Below are 16226 nucleotides of genomic sequence, written 5' to 3' on the forward strand. Positions count from 1 at the left end.
GGGAAACAGTTTCTCTGACTTTCCGAAAACTAGCCTGGTTTGGAAGGGGGGGAGGCAAGGATATGTGTTTGTGGGTATTTTAAAGAGCATAAGACTTAACAACAGAAATCCGCAAATAACTAAATCTATATAACTGTTAAATAAACAATTCTTTTTCTTTTCACCAAACTCTGGTATTGAGAGTTATAATTTTGGCGGCGGGCAATCGGGCCCCTAACTAAAGAGCCCGTGGGTTTGTTTTCAACTGGAGCAGCCCAGGGGTTCTGTAACAGATCCACAACAGTGGAAAAGAGTAGGAGATGCCTTAAAAGACTTTTATGATACGTTTGGTCTGGAGAAGTTTCCTATAACCGCCTTCTCTTATTGGAATCTAATAGATGAACTCTTATCTCAAAAACATAGTGATCTGGTAGTAGCTAATGTAGTAAAAAAAGGTCAAAATATCTTAAAGACAGATCATAAGGAGGAGAGTAGAAAAAATAAGGGAAGTGACAGCCGAGAGGAGGATAATTTAATATCTCTTGAAAATGACGGTGAGGACAAAGTAGTTAAACCGAAAGAAAAACAGGACAGTCCAAAGTGTAAGCCGTCAGATTTTCAGATTACAGAAGGAGGAGCTGCGGCACCTAAAGAAGTGTCGGTGAAATCAAAAAAGAAGTCATATCCAGACCTATCAGAATATACTGCAAATCATTCTGACGAGGGAGAGGTTAATTGGGATCGCTTGGCAGAAGAGGCAGCCAAATACCATAACCCTGAATGGCCGCCTCTGAAAACAAGGCCACCGCCCTATATCTCACCCTCCGCTCCCCCTTCTGCATACCCTGTTATTAATCCTCGAGAAGAACTGAGGAATAAAATTGAATATTTAAAAGAACAAATATAATTAGAAAAGGAGCATCAGGAATTAATAAGACAATTAGAGGGGCTAAAAATAGGAAAGCAAAGAAAAGAACTTGAACCCTCTGTAGAGGGCCCCCAAAGCCAGAGGCCCCCAGTCAGAGAAGCAGCCCCCAAACTTCCCCATCAGTCAGGACTAATACCAGGCTTGGAGGAAATAGAGGCATTTCCAGTGTCGGAAACAGTAGACGCCCAGGGACAGGCCTGGCGACACCACACTGGATTTGATTTCAAAGTCATAAAGGAATTAAAATCTGCAGTAGCTCAATACGGAGCCACGGCTCCTTACACTATGGCCATTTTAGAATCGGTCACAGATCAGTGGCTCACTCCAAGTGATTGGCAAACATTGGCTCGAGCGACTCTAGCTGGAGGGGACTATCTCCTATGGAAATCAGAATATGTAGAAATCTGTAAGAATACTGCTAGACGCAATATGCAGGCAAATAATGGGTGGAATTTTGATATGTTAATTGGAGAAGGCAACTATGGAATTAGTGACAATCAAATGCAATATGATCCAGGACTTTTTGCTCAAATTCAAGCAGCAGGTACAAGAGCATGGAGGAAGCGCCCCACTAAGGGTGATATGAGCTCCTCTCTCACCAACATTAAACAAGGACCAGATGAGCCTTTTGCAGATTTTGTCCATAGACTCATTACTGCAGCTGGTAGGATTTTTGGTAGCACCGACGCTGGCACAGACTTTGTTAAACAATTAGCTTTCGAAAATGCAAATGCTGCCTGCCAGGCAGCTATTAGGCCATACAAAAAGAAAACTGATTTAAGCGGATATATACGCTTGTGCTCTGACATCGGAGCAGCCTACCAACAAGGCCTCGCCATGGCTGCAGCAATGCAGGGTTTTACTGTTAAGCAGTTTCTAGCACAACAAGGGAAGAAAAAATGCTTTAGTTGTGGAGAAACTGGTCATTTTGCAAGAAATTGCAAAGGGGAAAAGGAATCTAATAATAAAACTCCAGCTCCGGGGTTATGTCCTAGATGCAAAAGGGGAAATCATTGGGCAAATGAATGCAAATCTAAAATGGATGCCCAGGGCAACAGTTTGCCACCTATACAGGGAAACGGGAAAAGGGGCCAGCCCCAGGCCCCCAAACCCAAACAAATCTATGGGGCAGTAAGCTTTGTTCCATCAACCAGCAATCAGTTTCAAGCCTCCTCAGAGCCACAGCAGGAAGCGCAGGATTGGACCTCAGTTCCTCCACCCATACAGTATTAACCCCGGAAATGGGGGTTCAGGCTCTTCCCACAGGAATATTTGGCTCTCTTCCCGATAATACCTTTGGTTTAATAATAGGCCGCAGTAGTTCGACCATGAACGGTCTGCAGGTCCTCCCAGGAGTCATAGATAATGATTTTGCCGGAGAAATCAAGGTCATGGTTTCCTCCCCTAAACATATTAACACCATTGCTTCAGGCCAAAGATTTGCACAATTACTGCTCCCGCCTTTACTCTCTACTGCCAATACTGCCGTCTCGCAGTACAGAGGTGATCGTGGATTTGGGTCCTCTGACGTTTTTTGGACTAAAATTATTTCAGCACAAAAGCCCACTATGCTACTATGGCTAGACGGCAAGGAGTTCTCTGGCCTAATAGACACTGGGGCAGATGTTACAATTATAAAAAGAGAAGATTGTCCTGAAGCCTGGCCCTTAGACACAACCATGACTCATTTAAAGGGACTAGGACAAAGTCAGAACCCTGAGAGAAGCTCTAAATTATTAACTTGGAAAGATCAGGAGGGAAATCAAGGTACCATCCAACCATATGTTATAGCCGGTCTACCTATAAATCTTTGGGGAAGGGACCTCCTATCTCAAATAAGGCTAATAATAGGAAGTCCCAACACTACGGTCACCGCCCAAATGTTAAGAGCAGGATACATACCAGACCAGGTCAGGGACTAGGAAAGAATAGCACAGGTATAACGGCACCTATAAACACTCCTCCAAAAAATGACAGAGCAGGTTTAGGCCATTTTTCTTAGGGGCCATTGACACTCCTGTGGCCCATGCTGAAAAAATTACTTGGCTCTCCGATGAGCTGGTATGGGTCGATCAATGACCTCTTACTAGTAAAAAATTGCTAGCCGCACAACAGTTGGTACAGGAGCAACTCAAGGCTGGCCATATTGTCCCCAGTAACTCTCCGTGGAACACCCCTATTTTTGTTATCAAAAAGAAATCAGGCAAGTGGCGATTACTACAAGATCTAAGAGTAGTGAATCAGACTATGGTGCTCATGGGAGCCCTACAGCCAGGGCTCCCTTCACCCGTCGCCATACCATTAGGCTATTTCAAAATAGTCATAGATTTAAAAGACTGTTTTTTCACCATTCCCTTGCATCCGGAAGATCAAAAGCGCTTTGCGTTCAGCCTGCCAGAAACAAATTTTAGGGCACCCATGAAAAGATTTCAGTGGCGTGTCCTGCCCCAAGGGATGGCAAATAGTCCTACTTTGTGTCAATCTTTTGTAGCCACAGCTCTACAACCTATAAGAAACCGCTGGCCTAACATGTCGTCGTCGGCAGCCGTCCGTCTCGAGAGACGATGGTGTAGCTTCTTAAGAGTCTATCTGCACTGCCGAGAATGGTTGTGCAGTCCGACTCGGGAGTGACACGGTATCTGTCTCCTCCCGTGTTGAATTGACATCTTGTGATGACGCTGGAGTGTCCTCTCCAGTGGAGCTGAAGCTACAGAGCCTGGGCAGGGTGATATGGAGGGTCTGCTGTTGCCCATGCAGCAGACCCCCCCTCTCTTTGCAGCTGAAGGGTCCAAGGGAAAGACGGAGTCAATACAGCTTGGCTTCAGGTGCGCCGCAGGAGTTGCCGGTGTTGACTACAACGTCAAACCGCCTTAGGGACTCCGGCTCCGGATTTTCTGTCGGGGTTTACTCCCTTAGCCTTTCCCCTGAAGAGGTATGCCGCAAGGCAGCGGAGGTTTTTTGGAATCAGAGTTTTCCTTCTCTGATGTGCCCTGACCGGAAGATCGAACCAGCGATACTTAGCTCGCAGGCCGACGCTCAATCCACTGAGCCAAACCAGCCAGGGTTGGCCTAACATGTATATAATACATTATATGGATGATATATTAATTGCAGGCAAGACAGGAACTGGAGTTTTAAAATGCTATGATGAAATGCGCATTGCTCTGCAAAACAATGGTTTAGAAATAGCTCCTGACAAGGTACAACTCACCCATACAATTATCTAGGTTTCCAATTAAGGGGGTCCCAACTTTCTTCTCAAAAATTAGAATTAAGATTAGACAAACTTAAGACACTGTATGACTTCCAAAAACTTCTAGGTGACATCAATTGGCTAATGCCCTATTTGAAAATCAGTAAAGGGGAACTTAAGCCACTATATGATATCCTTCATGGGGATGCTAATCCCACATCCCCCCGTGAACTCTTCCCTGAAGGGAGACAGGCTATACACAAGGTTGAACGTGCTATTCATTCCCAGGCTACTACTTTTATAAATTATGACAAACCTCTAAAATTTATCATATGTAAAACAACACTCTCCCCTACAGCTGTATTTTGGCAAACAGCACCTCTTATGTGGATCCATCTACCGGCCACGCCAAAAAGGGTCATTGAACCATATTATCAATCTGTAGCTGAGCTCATTATAAAAGGCCGTGATCAGGGTAAATGCTATTTTGGCAAGGAGCCAGACATAATAATTCAACCCTATAACCTTGATCAAATTAATTGGCTCATGCAATCTACTGATTCTTGGCCCATTTCCCTGGCTTCCTTTAAGGGGACATTAGATAATCACTATCCTCCAGACAAACTCCTTAATTTCGCTAACAGGCATGAGTTTGTTTTTCCCCTACGCACGGCATCACAGCCAATAGCAAATGCCTTGTTAGTATTCACTGATGGGTCGTCCACTGGCAAAGCAGCTTATACATATCTAAATAAAGAGGTATCATTTATGACCAAAAGCACCTCTGCTCAAATAACAGAGCTGCAAGCAGTACTGGCGGTTTTTTCTGCTTTCCCCGACCAACCGCTTAACATATATACTGATAGTGCTTACATTGCACACTCTGTACCCTTACTAGAAACGGCTGGCCAAATAAGAAGCACCTCCAATGCTGGAGAACTGTTTAGACAATTACAAAGATTAATCATTCAAAGGTTACATTCATTTTACATTGGACACTTACGTGCTCATTCTGGATTACTGGGTCCCCTAGCTGAAGGAAACCAAAAAGCTGATCTTGCCACCCGAACTCCCCAGGTCTCTCAATTATTTGTGGCCAATAACAACATTCAGGACAAACTCGCTGCTGCACAAAATAGCCATCAACTGCATCACCTTAATGCAAAAACATTACGTCTTATGCATCACATCACGAAAGAACAAGCTAGGCAAATAGTAAAGAATTGCCCATCATGTGCTATCCATTTACCAACCCCTCATCTAGGAGTAAATCCTAGAGGGCTAATTCCTAACGCTCTATGGCAAATGGATGTTACCCATTTTTCTGACTTTGGCAATCTTAAATACATACATGTTACTATAGATACCTATAGTGGATTCATTTTTGCTTCCCTTCAAACGGGCGAAGCCACCAAACATGTCATTAGCCATATGCTGGCCACCTTTGCAGTATTAGGATGTCCCCAACAACTAAAAACAGATAATGGGCCAGGATACATTAGCTCTAATTTCTCTCAGTTTTGCAAACGTCTCAACATCCAACACATTACAGGTATCCCTTATAATCCACAAGGGCAAGGAATAGTAGAAAGGGCAAATCAAACTCTTAAAATTACTCTAAATAAAATAAAAAAGGGGGAATGGTATCCCACGAGGGGGTCACCAAGAAACATCCTCTCCCATGCCCTCTTTATACTCAATTTTTTAAATTTAGATGCTAGTGGCCAGTCTGCAGCCACTCGCTTTTGGCAAACCGAAACTGAAAAGCAATTCGCTTCGGTCTTGTGGAAAGATCCACTAACTAATTCCTGGCATGGCCCAGACCCAGTACTTATCTGGGGCCGAGGATCAGTGTGCATCTACTCTAAAGACATGAAGTCTGCCAGATGGTTACCGGAACGTCTGGTTAAACAAATAAATAACAAGCCTGTATCCAGAAATCAATTACCACCCTCTGGCGTTACCTAAACCACGGGGTATAGATCTAGATACCCAGACCACTGACATCTTGACGGCCACCCAGAGAGCCCTTATCATCTCCAACCCCCAACTAGCTGCAGACTGCTGGCTATGCATGACTTTAGGCACGCCTATGCCTCTAGCCATTCCTGCGAATATCATCACTTTTAATAAGTCTCATCAAAATTGTAGCCCCAGCTTGCCCTTTAGAGTACAGCCCATGTATTTTCCTGCTTCCCTCTGCCTCCAAGGTAGGTCTCAAAATAATAGCTTTGATATTCATGTTGGATTTGTTGAATTTGCTAACTGTAGTAGCATAGTGAACCATAGCAGCTCCCTCTGCCCAGGCAAAGGGCAGGTGTTTGTTTGTGGAGGAAATTTAGCATTTTCATCCTTGCCCAACAATTGGACAGGAATATGCGTCCTAGCTACCTTATTGCCAGACATAGATATAGTTTCCGGAGATGACCCTATTCCATTTCCAGTTTTGACTACATTGCAGGTCGCCACAAAAGAGCTGTATCTTTCATCCCCCTATTAGTAGGGTTAGGCGTTTCAGGGGCATTGGCCACAGGGACAACGGGGTTAGGAATTGCAGTTCATTCCTACACAAAGCTCTCTAATCAGCTAATTGATGATGTTCAAGCTTTGTCCAGCACCATTAATGACATCCAAGATCAATTAGACTCCCTAGCTGAAGTAGTTCTCCAAAATAGGCGAGGACTAGACCTACTTACAGCAGAACAGGGAGGAATATGCTTGGCTTTGCAGGAACGTTGCTGCTTCTATGCCAACAAATCAGGCATAGTCCGAGACAAAATAAAGAAGCTACAGGAAGACCTAGTGAGAAGAAGAAAAGAACTCTTCGAAAATCCCCTGTGGAGCGGACTTAATGGAGTCCTTCCCTATCTCCTTCCACTGTTAGGACCTCTCATAGGGCTACTCCTGTTTCTATCCTTAGGACCTTTCCTTTTCAATAAGGTGATGGCCTTTATCAAGCAACAAATAGATGCCATAAAAATGCAGCCAATACAGGTCCATTATCATAAATTGGAACAGGCTGAGACTGCAACTTACTATGATGCTCATACACGTAACTAATGCCTTGGTGAGCTGGACTGGACAGTCAATGACGGGCAACCGGAGACCACACGCATTGCCAGCCGCCGCCTAAGACAGGTATCTGGCCAAAAAAGGAAGCTGCCCTAGATAACCAATGACGGGTAAGGCAAGGTTAGCTCCATGTGGCAATCTCCCGACCTAAGACAGGCGCAGTCCCCGCAAGGCTCTCAGCTTAAATAAAATAAAAAAGGGGGACCTGTGGGGAACTAGAAAGTTCCTCGGCTAAAGTCTTGCTGACCGGCATCCTAAAGTTCTGCTTGGCATGGCCTCATTATCCCATAATAGTTGTCTGCTCCTAATTAAGGGCAACTTCCCTCTTTCTCTTCCTGGGAGTTGCTGTCCTTCATTTTAACTTTTTTTTTTTTAAGTATATTTTATTGAATATATTGTTACAATAGTTCCAATTTTTTCCCCTTTGCTCCCCTCCACACAGCACCCCCCTTCCCCGACAATCCCCTCCCCAAGTCCATGTCCATGGCTCACCCTTTCATATATTCTTCTTCTTTTTTTTTTAAAGTAATTAATTAATTAGTTAAATATTTTAACAATAAAAAATAACAATCCCTCCCTCTCAGACTTAAGACCCTTTACAATCTTATAAAGAACAATGGACGAAGGTCTCGAGCTCCTCTAGCTGCTTCAGGCTGGACATGGTTGTCATCCTACCTACCCGTGGGTCAAGAAATCCCTAATAATAGTGGGGGTGTGGAGGGGAGGGTGGCCTTCCCACAAGGGGAAGGATCGTGCAGACTCCAGGTTGGTTGGCTGTCTCTGGACAATGGCGTGCTTGGTTTAACAGGCTGGCATCCTTGTTGTATTCTGGGGGCAACAGGGTTAAAGGACATCATTCAATCCATAACCACTAGATGACAGAAGACAGGTATTAATTTTTCAATGTCCCACATTAGGGAAAAGAAGGGCTTCTTTGGAGGAAGGTATGCCAGGTACATCTCACCTGTCCAAAACCCTTTTGCCCATTATACTTAGTTTGGACTGAGGGAAATATTTTAGGTTTCCCCCCTCTCAGGCCTCTGAGCTCTTTCTGTCCAAGCCATTAGGATAGAAAAGAGAAACCAGTTTTAAAGTGAAGCCCACAGACCACCCCGTTCTTCATCAACCCAGCCACTTAGTTCAGCCAAACCATTGAGTCTCAGGAGGCAGCAATGCAGACAGGATTAAGTGAGGCCTATACGTACAGACAATCACTCAGGTAATGAGATCGTAGGCTTATGCCCTTTGAAAACAGAAAACACATGTTAATTTATGTAACATAACCCACATACAAGTCTCTAAATGTGTAGGACTGTCTTATCGGAAAGACATCCAGTTGCAAGGCACTTGACATTCTTCTTGCCTGTAAATTAAACATCTTTGATAATGCCACAGACATAGTTTAACTTTCAAATGAAAACAAATTTTAAATGAAAAGAAACTTTAAAGACGGTTAGCTGCACTATAGTCTACCACTGGGCATTGTGATCTTCCTTGAATCATGATTTTTCTCCCGAAGATTACCCTCCTTGTCATTAAAGGGACTGCATTAAGTTCATTTTTAATTTATCCTGTTCATTTGCATAAACACAACAAGAGCAGCAAATGATCACTTATGATCTTTAGTTCTGCTTTGCTGGAACTTACGCAAGGAACATTTAGGGTGACCTTCAGTCTGCCCTTCAGGGCACAGAAGTTGAGCCACATACCTGGCATTCAGCGTTGCCTGTACACACCCGTCTTTTCCAGGTCCTCCTGGTTTTCCATTGTGCCTTAAGGTCCCTTCTAGCCATCTTTCAGGAAAACAACCTTCGTTCCTTCCCTAGAAAGATTGCTAGGGACCGTTCATCCATCCAAGGTACCAGGCCTTTTATCTCGTGGACTTTTATTACCTTTGAAAGTCAGTCCCAGTTGCTCAGGGCTTTTTGGTAACAACCAAAGCCCAATCATGTCTCCTTTAGGCATGACATTCCAGTCAAAGTCTTAGTCAAAAAATCGTTATTAACAACTGGTCTTATTAGTTTTATGCAAAGAAACTTAGGTCATTACTTACTTCTTTAGAATGCCAAATTCTGGACGGATCAGATAGGGAGAAAATATATACAGTGTGAAGGAAATTCCTTGTCCTTCTAATATTCACTGAACTTGCATTTCTATTCTTTATATTTTTATTTTTTCCCCCCACTAAAAAATTTTCTGTTTGGTTTGTTTTTCCATTACAGTTGTCTCACTTTTTTCCCCCTCTTGCTTCTCTGCACCCTGTCCCTCCCTTCTCCCACATTCAGTCCCCACCCAGTTGTCCATGTCCATGGGTCATTTATACATGTTCTTTGACTAGACCCTTCCCCTTCTTACCTCTTCTCTCCCTCCCATCTCCCCCTTTGTTACTGTTAGTTTATTCCTCGTTTACATACCTCTGGTTCAATTTTGCTCATTTGTTTGTGTTGTTCATTAGTTTCCTTTAACAGGTGATAGCATAAGGTAATTTTCTTTTGTTGCCTGGCTTATTTCGCTAAGCGTAATTCTCTCTAGTTCCAAGCATGTTGTTGCAAATGGTAGAAGTTCCTTCTTTCTTTCAGTACTTATTCATTGTCATTTTCCCCCTTTGTACTCGTGTTCCTCTCTGTCTCTCTGTTTCTTCATCTTCTTAAAGCAGACCCTTTAGCATCTCTTGCAATACTGGTTTGGTGGAGATGTATTCTTTTAACCTTCTTTTGTCTTGGAAACTCCTTATTTCACCTTCCATTTTGAATGAGAGCCTTGCTGGGTAGAGTATTCTTGGTTGTAGGCCTTTGTTTTTCATTACTTGGAATATATTTTGCCATTCCCTTCTGGCTTGTAGTGTTTCTGCTGAGAAATCTGAAGATAGCCTTATTGGAGCTCCCTTGTATGTTATTAGTTGTTTCTCTCTTGCTGTTTTTAGGATTCTCTCTTTGTCTTTGAATGTTGGCATTTTAATTATGATGTGTCTTGAAGTGGGCCTGTTGGGGTTCATCTTCATTGGGACCCTCTGTGCTTCCTGGACTTGCATGATTCTTTCTCTCTTCATATTAGGGAAGTTTTCTGTCATTAGTTTTTCAAAGAGGTTTTCTATTCCTTGCTCTTCTTCTTCTCCTTCTGGAATTCCTATGATACGGATATTATTACGTTTCATGTTGACCTGCAGCTGTCTTAGAACCTCTTCAGTCTTGTTCAGCCTTTTTTCATTTTGTTGCACTGTCTGTGAGTTTTTGTCTACATTGTCCTCCAGCTCGCTGATCCGATTTTCTGCTTCCTCTAGCCTGTTTTTAATTCCTTCTCCTGTGTTCTTCAATTCAGAGATCGTATTCTTCATTTCCTCCTGGCTCTTATTGATAGCTTCCATGTCCTTTTTGATGCTGGTATAATTCTCAGTAAGTTCCTTATAGTTCTTCTGGAGTTCACTGTAGTTTTTCTGGAGTTCTTCGTAGTTTCCGCTGAGCTCATTGAGCTTCTCCATAATACATGCTTTCAATTCCATATCTGATAGTTGGCTCCCCTCTATTTCATTTAGCACTCTTTCTGGGGACTCTACCTTTCCTTTCGATGGGGGGTTGTTTCTCTGTCTCCCCATTTTTGTGACTCCTATTGTTTGTTGGTGCTTCTTAGAATGATCTGCACTTCCTGGATCTACCCCCTCATTTTAACTCTTATCTGTTAGATAACGCCCCAGCTGGGGCTGCGCTCCTCCCTAATGAAAACTTCCTCTTCTCCTGAGCTACAAAAATGCTGCTTTGACTAAGAATAAACGAGACTTGATCAGAGCACTGTCTTGTCTCCATTCTTTGTGCCTCTTGCCCCTTTCTCATCCTCACTCCCCCTCTAGGGTCCTCGTTGCTTGACCTGCGGGACGGGTCAGATGTAGTCCATTTGTTTATTTTTTTTCCCTTATTTTCCTTGCCCTAGGAGATATATTGGCAAAAGTATTGCTATGTGGGATATATAAAATTTTCCAGCCTATGTTTTCCTCTAGAAATTTTATAGTATCATGACTTATATTTAAGTCTTTTATCCATTTTTGATTTATTCTGGTGTATGGTATAAGTTGATGGTCTAGTTTCATTTCTTTTTTGCATGTACCAGAAAAGTTTTCCCAATGCCATTTATTGAGAAGCTATTTTTAGAACATTGTATGCTCATGCCCCCTTTGTCAAATATTAATTGACCACAGAGGCTTGGGTTTATTTCTGGGTTCTCTATTTTGTTCTATTGATCTGTGTGTGTGTTCTTATGCCAGTACCAGACTGTTTTGATTACAGTGGCCTTGTAGTATAGTTTGATATCAGGTATTGTGATACTTCCTACTTTGTTCTTTTTCAAGATTGCTGAGACTATTCAGGATCTTTTTTGGTTCTATATTCATTTTTGAGATATTTGTTCTGGATCTGTGAATTATGCCATTGGTATTTTAATAGGAATTGCATTGAATCCATTGATTGTTTTGGGTAGTGTGGACATTTTAATGATGCTAATTCTTCCAATCCATGGACATGGTATATCCTTCTATTTATTTGTATCTTCCTTAATTTTTTTCTTCAGTGTTCTATAGTTTTCTGAGTATAGATCTTTTACCTCCTTGGGTAAGTTTATTCCTTAGTACTTTATTTTTCTTGTCTTTGTGATACTCCATTGTTGGTGTACAAAAATGCCATTGATTTCTGAATATTGACTGTATCCCATTGTTTTGCCAAATTTTCTTATTAGGTCAAGTAATTTTTTTAGTGGAGACTATAGGATTTTCTATGTAAATAATGACAGTTGTACTTCCTCCTTTCCAATTTGGATGACTTTTATTTCCTTTTCTTGTTTCATTGCTATGGCAAGAACTTCCAAACTATGTTGAATAAGAGTGGTGAGAACAGAAAGTCTTATCTTGTTCCTGACCTTAAGGGGAAAGCTGTTAGTTTTTTCACATTGACTATAATGTTAGCTGTAGGTTTCTCAAATATGGCTTTTATTATGTTGCAGTATAACCCTATATTACCATATTGCTGAGTGTTTTTATCATAAATGGGTGCTGGATTTTATCAAATGCTTTTTCAGCATCTATTGGCATGATCATGTGACTTTTGTCCTTCATTTAGCTTATGTGATGTAATATTACATTTATTGATTTGTGAATATTGTACCACCCTTGCATTCCTGGGATGAATCCCACTTTATATTGAGGTATGATCTTTTCAATGTATTTCTGGATCTGGATTGCCAATATTTTTTGAGGATTTTAGCATGTGTGTTCATCAGAGATATTGGCCTGTAAATTGCTTTTTTTGTTGTGTCTTTAACTGGTTTTGGAACTAGGATAATGCTGACCTTGTAAAAAGAGTTTGAAGTCTTCCCTGTTGAAATATTTTGAATAGTTTGAGAAGATAGGAGTTAGTTATTTCTTAAATGTTTGGTAAAATTCACCTGTGGAGTCATTTCTCCTGGGATTTTGTGTGCGGAGACTTTTTCTTTTTCTTTATTACTGCTTCAGTTTCACTTGTTATTGGTCAATTCAGGCTTTCTGGTTCTCTTTGATTTAGTTTTGGAACATTATATGTTTCTAAAAATGTGTTCATTTTACCCATGTTGTTCATAGTAATTTCTTAAAACGTTTTGTATTTCTGTGGTATTGGTTGTAACTTCTTTTTTCATTTCTGATTTTATTTATTTGGGTCTTCTTTCTTTTTTTCTTGACGAGTCTGGTTAAAGGTTTGTTGATTCTGTTTATCTTTTCAAAGAACCAGCTCCTGGATTTATTGATTCTTTGAGTTGTTCTTTTAGTCGCTATGTCATTTAATACTGCCCCGATCTTGATTATTTCTTCCTTCTACTCACTCTGGGCTTTTTTTTGTTGTTGTTTCTCTAGTGTTTTTAGGTGTATGGGTAAGATATTTATTTGATATTTTTCTATCTCCTTTAAGTAGGTCTATATTGCTATGAACTTCCCTCTCAGGACTGCCTTCGTTGTGTCCCATAGGTTTTGGGGTGTTTTGTGTTCATTTTCATTTGTTTCCAGATACTTGATTTCTTCCTTGATCTCATTGACCCATTCATTATTTAATAACATGCCATTCAGACTCCATGTATTTAAATGTTTTTGAGTATTTTCCTTTAGGTTGGTTTCTAGTTTTATTCCATTGCTATCTGAGCACATGCTCGATATAATTTCAATTTTCTTGAATTTGTTGAGGCTTGTTTTGTGTACTACCATGTGATCCACTTTTGAAGCTATTTCATGTACAATAGAAAATAATGCATATTTTGCTTCTTTGCAGTGAAAAGTTCTGTATATATCAGAACTAGATCCACTTGATGTAGTGTTGTTCAGTGGCACATAACCTTGTTGATTCTTTGTTTGGAAGATCTGTCCATTGTTGAAAGTTGGATGTTAAAATCACCTACAATGACTGTATTGTTATCAATACCTTTCTTGAAGTCCTCCAAGATTATCTTTATATATTTAGGTCCTCTTATGTTGAGTGCATATATGTTTACAAAGACTGTATCTTGCTGTTGGTTTGTTCCTTTAAGTATTATGTAGTGACCTTCTTTGTCCATTTTTATGAATATTGTTTTGAAGTATATTTTGTTTGATATAATATTGCTACCCCTGTTTTCTTTTTGTGTCCATTTTCTGGGAATATTTGTTTCCATCTGTTCATTTTCAGTCTGTGTAGATCTTTTGTTCTGAGGTGAATCTCTTGTAGGCAGCACTTATGTGGCTCATGTTTTTTTTATCCATTCAGCTACCCTATGTCTTTTTATTGGAGCATTTAAACCATTTATATTTAAGGTTATTATTGATAGGTATTTATTCATTTCCATTTTTTTTTCTGTATCTGCCCCTCTTTCTCCCTTTTCCCCTCTTTCTTTCTCTGCCTCTCTCCCTCTCTCTATCTCTCTTTCTTTCTTCTTTTTATAGCAGTCCCTTTAGCAACTCTTCCAGTGTGGGTTGGGTGGAGATGTTACCTTTTAGCTTTCTTTTGTCTGGGAAGCTCTTTATTTCACCATCGAATTTAAATGAGAGCATGACTGGATAGAATAGCCTTGGTTTTAGGTCCTTGCTTTTCATTACATGAAACATTTCTTGCCATTCCTTTCTGGCTTGTAGTGTTTCTGTTGATAAAGCAGCTGATAGTCTTATTGGAGGTTTCTTTTATGTTACTAGCTATTTATCCCTTGCTGCCTTTAAAATTCTCTCTTTCTCTTTAAATTTTGCCATTTTAATTATGGTGTGTCTTGGAGTAGGCCTCTTTATGACCATCATGATTGGAGTCTTCTGTGCTTCCTGAAATTGCATGTTTTTCCCTCACCGAGTTAGGTAAGGTTTTTGCCATTATTTTTTCAAAAAGGTTTTCTATCCTTTGCTCTTTTTCTTCTCTTTCTGATATTTTTATTATGCTGCTGTTGTTATGTTTCATGTTGTCCTGGAGTTCCCTTAAAGTAGCCTTACTCTTTTTGAGTCTTTTTTGTTTTGTTACTCTGACTGGGTATTTATTTCTACCTTGTCTTCCAGCTAGCTGGTTTAGTCCTCAATCTTCCTTTTAATTCCTTCTAGTGTATTTTTCTTTTTAAATGTTGTATTATTAATTTATTCCTGGTTCTTATTCATAGTTTCTATGTCTTTCATGCTGCTGTATTTTCCATGAAGTTCCTTGTAGCTCTCACTGAGTTCCCTGAACATCCTTATAACCATTATTTTGAATTCTATGCCTGATGGGTTGCTTCCCTCAATTTCATTTAGCTCTTTTGGGGGAATTTATCTTTACCTTTAGATTGGGAGTTACTTCTTTGTCTCCCCATATTAGGTGAATCTCTTTGTTTGTTTCTGTGTCTCATATTGCTCTGTTTTGACTGCCTGACTTCACGCATGACTTTCTGTGGTAGGAGTTCGGTGGGACTCACTGGTGCAGTTTCTTTGATCTCCTGATCTAGATGCACTGAGCTTTCCCTTTATTCAGATTATGTGGGCTCTCTTTTTGTTCTTGGTCTTTGATTATTTGCGCTCATTCATTGCTGGGTTCTCCCTTCAAGCTGGCTGACTGGGAGCTACAACTCCCACCACTCCTTGTATTCTGTTGTTTGAATGCTGGTTAACAAAGCAACACTACCCAGAAAACCAAACTCATGCCATCAAAATAAACAAACAAACAAAAGACAAAAAACAAACCCATCAGCTATATCAATAGAAATTGAGCAAAGATATAAAGCTGGTGAGAGATTAAGAATATTATAAGAGGGGAAAAAAAGAAATATTAGATTGCTAAAGGAGAAAAAAATGATTTTGAGTGGGAAGGAGGAGAATAAAAAGAGTAGGGCATAGAAACAAGGCAAAGAAATGGAGAAAATAAAATTTAAAACATAAGTAAAACAGGGAAGGGTGATGGAAAAATGGAGTAAGAGAAGAGTATACTGTGAGATTTGAAATAAAATTTAAAAAGTAGTGAAACAAAGGGAATAAAATAGCAGAAAAACAACAATATGGTGAATAACAACAGCTGAGAAAAATTAAAGGTGCAAAGGGAATAAGAATATTATACAAAAGAGAAAAGATAATATGAGATGTCTATAGTAAAGAAAAAATTTTTGAGAGAATAGGGAGGAAAATAAGAAGATCAAGAAATAGAATTCAGGTTGAGAAAGGGAAAAAATGTACTTCCTAACTCAAATAATCAAGAGAAGGAGGGAGGGAAAATGGAGTAAGACAGGTGGAGATGAGCCTATGATACTTGAAATAAAAGAACTGAACAAATGAGGATCCTGTTGAAGGAGAACAGCAGTAACTGTAATATCCATGCCAAAGAAGCCACAATTTATAAAGGTGGAAAGGAAATAAGAATATTATAAGAGGGGTAAAAAGAATGTCAGCTAACTAAAGGAAGGAATTCTTGAGAGGACAGAAAAAGGATAAATAGTAGGAGTAAGGAATAGGAACAACGTGTAGGATGGGGGGAAATAAAATTTATAATAAAGTAAGAAAGGGCAGGAAGATGGCAAAATGAAGTAAGACAAGGGAAGAATGTAATGTCAGATTTGAAATAACCATAAAAT

General features: G+C 40.3%; 1 protein-coding gene across 1 annotated transcript in view; it reads left to right on the forward strand.

Moving 5' to 3' along the window:
* RAB43 (RAB43, member RAS oncogene family) overlaps positions 1-7507 on the forward strand; it is a 78789-nt gene extending 71282 nt beyond the window's left edge. The window contains exon 5 of the transcript XR_016512738.1: positions 6831-7507. The gene's annotated coding sequence lies outside the window, so the exon portion shown is untranslated. The remainder of the gene's footprint in view (positions 1-6830) is intronic.
* Positions 7508-16226: the final 8719 nt, after the last annotated feature.

The sequence above is a fragment of the Furipterus horrens genome, unplaced genomic scaffold, assembly GCF_987537825.1.
Source record: "Furipterus horrens unplaced genomic scaffold, mFurHor1.1.pri manual_scaffold_8, whole genome shotgun sequence".
Classification (NCBI taxonomy): Eukaryota; Metazoa; Chordata; class Mammalia; order Chiroptera; family Furipteridae; genus Furipterus; species Furipterus horrens.